The sequence below is a fragment of the Priapulus caudatus genome, unplaced genomic scaffold (genome assembly GCF_000485595.1).
Source record: "Priapulus caudatus unplaced genomic scaffold, Priapulus_caudatus-5.0.1 Scaffold1725, whole genome shotgun sequence".
Taxonomy (NCBI): Eukaryota; Metazoa; Priapulida; class Priapulimorpha; order Priapulimorphida; family Priapulidae; genus Priapulus; species Priapulus caudatus.
Window position 1 is genome coordinate 15,580 of NW_014578786.1, and position 8,200 is coordinate 23,779.

Here is an 8,200-nt window from a genome sequence, read left to right on the forward strand (position 1 = left end):
ATTTCTCTCGCTCTCGCTCTCATTCTCTCTTCTCTCACACACTCTCTCTTTATCGCACACACTCTCTCTCATTCTCCCTCTCTCTTCATCTCTCTCTCTCTTTCTCTTTTCTCTCTCACACGCTCTCTCTTTTCTGTCTCGCTATATTTCTCTCGCTCTTCTTCTCTCTATTTTCTCACACACTCTCTCTATTTCTGTCTCGTTATATTTCGCTCGCTCTCTTTCTCTCTTCTCTCACACTCTCTCTCTATTTCTGTCTCGCTATATTTCTCTCGCTCTCTTTCTCTCTTCTCTCTCAAACACTCTCTCTTTTTCCGTCTCTCGCCTTCACACTATTAAAGAAACAGGATTTAGCATTACGATGCTCTCAGACACTACTCTCAGTTTCAGCCCAGAACCACGCCCCCACCGATGATTGACAGTTCCTGACGCAGAGCTGTAATGCAACACAACACATGCCATCGTGGTTTAGCATCGTGTGAAAAAATAAGCATGAAATCTTTCGTGAAAGCCTAGATACGTGAATACTACTAGCTCTGACTTTTTTCCTTGACAGTTCGGCACGTACGTTATAACTGAGGATGCTGTGAAATTACCATGAGTGTCATAACATAGATATGTCTATATTATGCCTCTCCTGATATGATGCCTCCACCTTTGTCACCATACTCGACAACGACGAATCGCATTCAGATGCAAATTCCACGCGATTCTACAAGGATACGCGCGTGCGTCCTTGAAGTCGCATGCGCATGCGTACGGAGCGCGCGTACAGCAAGGAGCAGGCAACACGGGGATAGTGAGAACGATCGAACAGTTCCTGTGCAAATGCATTAGACCGGAGATTTACAATCCTCCGGCGATGTAATATTCATGGGTTGTGCGAGAGTTGAGAGCACGTACGACAACGATACCGTACATACACCCGTCCCATCATGCAGTGAAATTACTCGTTAAACTTTAAGCGAGCAAAATAAATTTGAAGGGAAAAACGTAACGTTGATGAAAACGGAACGCGTAGAAATGTGCTGCTCACTCACAGCCACGTGTGGTGAGTGCTCACACAGCCGACCTTCGCATGTGTGTTGCCACACCTCTCAACACAGCCACGTGTGTGAGTGCTCACACATCTCACTGCCAGCACCGTGTGTGAGTGCTCACACACTCTCACTCACAGCACGTGTGTGAGTGCTTACACACTCTCACTTCACAGCCAGCGGTGTGTGAGTGCTCACACACTCTCACTCATCACAGCCACGGGTGTGAGTGCTCACACACTCTCACATCACGCCACGGTGATGTGAGTGCCACACACTCTCACTGCACAGCCACGTGTGTGCAGTGCTCACACACTCTCACTCACAGCACCGTGTGTGAGTGCTCACACATCTCCTACTCTACGCCACGTCGTGTGAGTGCTTACACACTCTCACTCACAGCCACTGTGTGAGTGCTCACACACTCTCACTCACAGCCACGTGTGTGAGTGCTCACACACTCTCACTCACAGCCACGTGTGTGAGTGCTCGCACACTCTCACTCACAGGGCGCGTCCATAACGATATGCAGCTGCCGCATATATCTCTCTCCTCGCTCTCTCTATAGATGTTTGCCAAGAGCTAATAATAGGTATTATAAACAGTAAAAACCCGCGTATAAGAACATAGATTTTTTCCAAAGTTAGCCTCAATATGTTCTTATATAAATGTGCTTACTGAAAAATGAGCTCAAAAGGTTCTTTAAATAGGTTCTTAATTGTTCTACTTTTAATATGTATACAGCTTATACTTGATTCAAATTGTGTTAAAATTTCATACAGAGGACTGCAATTTTTGCTAATTAATACTCATGATGGGCTACAGTGTTAAGTTTTTCAGTGCTTACCATACTGTATGATACAGTATTATCCAAGAAAACAAACAATATGCAAAAAGATGCGTGCCAAAAAAAGGTGCTGGCACATTCATCGGTATTGTTGAGCTCGTCTTTTTTATTTTACCTGCGTTTCTTTTAGTCTTCATCTGCATGGAAAATTAAGAACCTACTTTAAAATCTTAGCCTAAAACAGGTTCTTATGTAAAGGGTCTAAATGGGAAATTTTTAGCCCTAACAGGTTCTTAAACATCTATGTTCTTATACGGGTTTTTACTGTATGGCTCTTGATGTTTGCTGGAGTTTAGTCATCTTTTGACATTTTCGTGTCCGTGGAGAAAAGCACGTGTTAGTGAGCCTTTAGTTTTCGTGTATTGAGCGCGCGAAAACTTGCGCGCATAATGAAGCTGATTCAATCGCTGCTCGTTAGTCTAGAACGAGATTGCTGCAAAGATGTGAGCTGCTTTTACGCGCGTATTTATCCGGAGTTTTTACACGGGCTGCTACTTATTAAGCTGTTTTTTTTACCAGGTTAGTGGTTTATTCAGCATTTTTCTTCTCTCACACTCGCTCATTTTTTTTTTTTTCTTTACGCTGTCTTTGTTTCCCACGCTCTTTCTGTTTTCTCTGTTGTACACACGCATACACACCCTCTCTTCATCTCTCTCTTTCTCTCTCTCTCTCTCTCTCTCTCTCTCTCTCTCTCTCTTTCCCTCATCTCTATCTCTCTTTCTCTCACATTTTTCCTGTTTTGCTATATTCTCTCGCTCTCGCTCTCATTCTCTTTTCTCTCACACACTCTCTCTTTGTCGGCGCACACTCTTTCTTTCTCCCTCTTCTCTTCATTCTTCTTCTTTCCTCTTTTCTCTCTTTCCTCACTCTCTCTTTCTGTCTTCGCTATATTTGTCTCGCCTCTCGCTGCCGCTTGTGCGATGTGACATCTCATGTGAAGTCGCACGAACACGACACACACACTATAGTCACTTCCAGACAAAACTCCTGAGTTGCGCAGTAAAATGTTTTCTTTCCCATATAATATTCTCTCAACAAGTTAATACTGGTTATTCGTATAGCATGTTCACTCTCCGGCCAGCCGTCGTGTGTTTGACTGACTCCGCCGATCTGGCATATCTCAATGCGCTTTCTTTCGACTCTGAAACCGTGTGATGCATAGATATTGGACACAGATATTTATCGATTCGGTACGTCTGTCTGCACCGCGTCGCTATATCGACCAACTCTCGGAAGTCCCAAAGTGAGAAAGAGTCGCTACGCTATTTTCACATTTTGGATAAGGCACGAACCTTCTCAAGTCAATTTGCGGCATACTAACAACACTGATAAAGTGGACGCGCATAGAATAATGTCACGGAATATATCTAACGCAAGAATCGATGTCGGAAAAAACGCACGAAAGTGAATCGCTTCTATAATATATAATAACGTTGATGATTGATGAGCCGCGACGTGCGCATACGTGCCCGCGGCTCTGGGCGTAGAGGAAGTCTCGAGAATTCTCGTGAGAAATTCCCGTTGGAAACGCTTCGAACTCTACCCAAAAAACAGGAAGCAAATAGAGGATATCTAGGGACGGGAAGAAATATTGACAAACCGCGAGTTATTCTCGTAAAAAAAACATGTTTCCGTAATCAAAGGGAGAAATGACGCATCTGTGCAGGATGTGGTAATTGCTAATTGCGGCTGCATACACGTATGTATAGCGTAATTACGCTTATTATGAATGATTAAAAACTGCACGTAATTAAGTGTAATTATATATATATATATATAAATCTAATGGCTAAATTGCTGGTGCGAATGCACTGAAAATAGTCTAGCAATTTAGCGGCATTGCCATAATATTTCACCGCATTAAAACATTATAGCAAAAATTGCCGGCACTTTTCAACATCGTTCCTCATTCAAACAATTTGGATTATAAAAGCTTTTTGATTAGCGCCAATTTTTTTCCGCGGAGAAATTAGTTTTCTGTATTATTTTACTTTTTAGTGATGTCGACGTTGCTTACTTCGCCGTGTGCTTAAAGCATGAAGAAGATTTTCATGTTTAGATTTTATGAAGGAATCACAATGACATCCCAGAGGCATGCGAAAATGAATTGCGATAAAATGGCGCTGAATTAAAAAAAACATGCGCCTACGCATACGCAAATGCTCGCTCGCATTCACGCGCACACGCACGCACGCACAGACGCGGTCAGACACACACGCACGCAGGCACGCACACACACACACACGCACACACACACGCACGCACTCTCGCAAGCACTCATACACGCACACGCCAACGTACGCACGCACTCGCGCACTCACGTACGCACGCACGCACGCACTCACGTACGCACGCACGCACGCACGCACTCACGTACGCACACCCCACGCACGTATACACTCTGTATGCATGTATGCGCGCACGTACGCACATAGCTCAAAGGCCCCGGATGTTCTATAGACATCCTCGCATTTTATTAGGCAAGCGATATATATTGGAATCATCGCGAGCACAGCCACGTGTGTGAGTGCTCACACACTCTCACTCACAGCCACGTATGTGAGTGCTCACACACTCTCACTCACAGCCACGTGTGTGAGTGCTCACACACTCTCACTCACAGCCACGTGTGTGAGTGCTCACACACTCTCACTCACAGCCACGTGTGTGAGTGCTCACACACTCTCACTCACAGCCACGCGTGTGAGTGCTCACACACTCTCACTCACAGCCACGCGTGTGAGTGCTCACACAGCTGCTCACTCACAGCCACGTGTGGTTGAGTGCTTCACACAGCCGACCTTCGCCCTGTCCACCTACTAACCAGCCACGTGTGTGAGTGCTCACACATCTCACTCACAGCACACGTGTGTGAGTGCTCACACACTCTCACTCACAGCCACGTGTGTGAGTGCTTACACACTTCACTCACAGCCACGTGTGTGAGTGCTCACACACCTCTCACTCACAGCCACGTGTGTGAGTGCTCACACACTCTCACTCACAGCCACGTGTGTGAGTGCCACACAACTCTCACTGCACAGCCACGTGTGTGAGTGCTCACACACTCCTCACTCACAGCCACGTGTGTGAGTGCTCACACTCTCTACTCACAGCCACGGTGTGTGAGTGCTTACACACTCTCACTCACAGCCACCTGTGTGAGTGCTCACACACTCTCACTCAAGCCACGTGTGTGCGTGCTCACACACTCTCACTCACGCCACGCGTGGAGTGCTCACACCTCTCACTCACAGGGCGGCGTCATACAATATGCAGCTGCCGCATATATTCTCTCCTCGCTCTCTCTATAGATGTTTGCAAGAGCTAATAATAGGTATTATAATACAGTAAAAACCCGCGTATAAGAACATAGATTTTTCCAAAGTTAGCCTCAATATGTTCTTATATAAATGTGCTCTACTGAAAAATGAGGCTCAAAAGGTTCTTTAAATAGGTTCTTAATTGTTTCTACTTTTAATATGTATAAGCTTATACTTGATTTCAAATTGTGTTAAAATTTCATACAGGACTGCAATTTTTGCTAATTAATACTCATGAGGGCTACAGTGTAAGTTTTTCAGTGCTTACCATACGTATGATACAGTATTATCCAAGAAAAACAAACAATATGCAAAAAGATGCGTGCCAAAAAAAGGTGCTGGCACATTCATCGGTATTGTTGAGCTCGTCTTTTTTATTTTAGCCTGCGTTTCTTTTTAAGTCTTCATCTGCCATGGAAAATTAAGAACCTACTTTAAAATCTTAGGCCTAAAACAGGTTCTTATGTAAAGGGGTCTAAATGGGAAATTTTTAGCCCTAACAGGTTCTTAAAATCTATGTTCTTATAACCGGGTTTTACTGTATGGCTCTTGATGTTTGCTGGAGTTTAGTCATCTTTTGACATTTTCGTGTCCGTGAGAAAAGCACGTGTAGTGAAGCCTTTAGTTTTCGTGTTATTGAGCGCGCGAAAGCTTGCGCGCATAATGAAGCTGATTCATCGCCGCTCGTTAGTCTCGAACGCAGATTGCTGCAAGGATGTGAGCTGTTTTTACGCGCGTCTTCATCCGGAGTTTTACACGGGCTGGCTACTTATTAAGCTGTTTTTTTACGCAGGTTAGTGTTTATTCAGCATTTTTCTTCTCTCACACTCGCTCCATTTTTTTTCTTTTTCTTTACGCTGTCTTTGTTTTCCCACGCTCTTCTGTTTTCTCTGTTGTACACACGCATACACACCCTCTCTTCATCTCTCTCTTTCTCTCTCTCTCTCTCTCTCTCTCTCTCTCTCTCTCTCTCTCTCTTTCCCTCATCATCTATCTCTCTTTTCTCTCACATTTTTCCTGTTTTGCTATATTTCTCTCGCTCTCGCTCTCATTCTCTTTTCTCTCACACACTCTCTCTTTGTCGCGCACACTCTTTCTTTCTCCCTCTCTCTTCATCTCTCTCTTTCTCTTTTCTCTCTTCCACTCTCTCTTTTCTGTCTCGCTATATTTCTCTCGCTCTCGCTCTCATTCTCTTTTCTCTCACACACTCTCTCTTTATCGCGCACACTTTCTCTCTCCCCTCTTTCTTTATCTCTCTCTTTCTCTTTCTCTTTCAACGCTCTGCTCTTTTCTGTCTCGCTAAATTTCTCTCGCTCTCGCTCTCATTCTCTCTTCTCTCACACACTCTCTCTTTATCGCACACCCTCTCTCTCATTCTCCCTCTCTCTTCATCTTTCTCTCTTTCTCTTTTCTCTCTCACACGCGTCTCCTTTTCTGTCTCTCGCTATATTTCTCTCGCTCTTCTTCTCTCTATTTTCTCACACACTCTCTCTATTTCTGTCTGTTATATTTCGCTCGCTCTCTTTCTCTCTCCTCTCAACTCTCTCTCTCTTTTTCCGTCTCTTCGCCTTCACGACTATTAAAGAAACGGACTTAGCAGTTAGACGATGCTCTGCAGACACTACTCTCAGTTTCAGCCGCAGAACCGACCGCCGCTCCACCGATGATTGACAGCTCCTGGACGCAGAGCTGTAATGCAACACAAGCACATGCCATCGCTGGTTAAGCATGCGTGTGAAAAAATAAGCCATGAGCATCGGTTTCCGTGAAAGCCCTAGATACGTGAAATACTCACTAGCTCTGACTTTTTTCCTTGACAGTTCGGGCACGTACGTTATAACTGACGGAATGCTGTGAAATGACCCATGAGTGTCAAAACATAGATCGTCCTATATTAGCCTCCTCCTGATATGAAGCCACGCGTTCTGTACGCATACTCGACAACGACGGAATCGCCGCATTCTGATGCAAATTCCACCGCGATCTACAGATACGCGCGTTGCCGTCCTTGAACGTCGCATCGCATGCGTACGGAGCGCGCGTACGCAAGGAGCACAGCAACACGGATAGTGAGAACGATCGAACGTTCCTGTGCAAAGCATTAGACCGGAGATTACACCTCCCGGCGATGTCAATATTCATGGTTGTGGCGAGAGTTGAGAGGAGTACGACAAGCTACCGTAACATACAGCCACGTCCCATGCATGCAGTGAAATACTACTGTTAACTTTTAGGCGAGCAACAATACATTTTGAAGGAAAAAACGTTAACGTTGAATGAAAAGGAACGCGTAGAATGTACATTGCGCGTACACAATTAGGAACTAACGATAACAGTCTAGTTTAGAATACACACAAATACCACACACACACGCAACGCAGCGCACGCACGTCACGCTACGCAGCAATGCCCCCCCACATATATATATTATATATATATATTATGTTAGTGATGACGTTCTGCCAGTGTCCGCAAACCAGAAACACGGGGAACAGTGATTAAATTAGTCATACACGATTAGTACACCTGAATAGGAAACATGAAAGCGAAGTGATATAGAGAGACGAGTGAGTGAAACTCCGAGAGGAATAGAGTACTAGAGAAAGAGAGGTAGCGAGTAGAGAGAGAGAGAAAGAAAGAGGAGAGAAAGAAAAAAAAAAAGAAAAGAGAGAGGGAGAGATTGAGGCGAGAGAGGGGGCAGCGAGATAGATTAAGATAGAGAGAAGAGAGAGAGAGAGAGATGAGGAGAGTGAGAGAGAGAGCGAGAGAGAGAGAGGAGAGAAGAGCGAGAGAGAGAGAAGAGGAGAGAGAGGCGACGAGAGAGAGGAGAGAGAGACGAGGAGAGAGAAGAAAGAACGAGAGAGAGAGAGAGAAGAGAGAGAAGAGAAGAGAGATGAAGAGATAGGTGTGCGTGTGTAAAAACGAAGTAAGAGAGATAAGTATATATATATTATATATATATATAATTATATATATATATTATATGTATATAT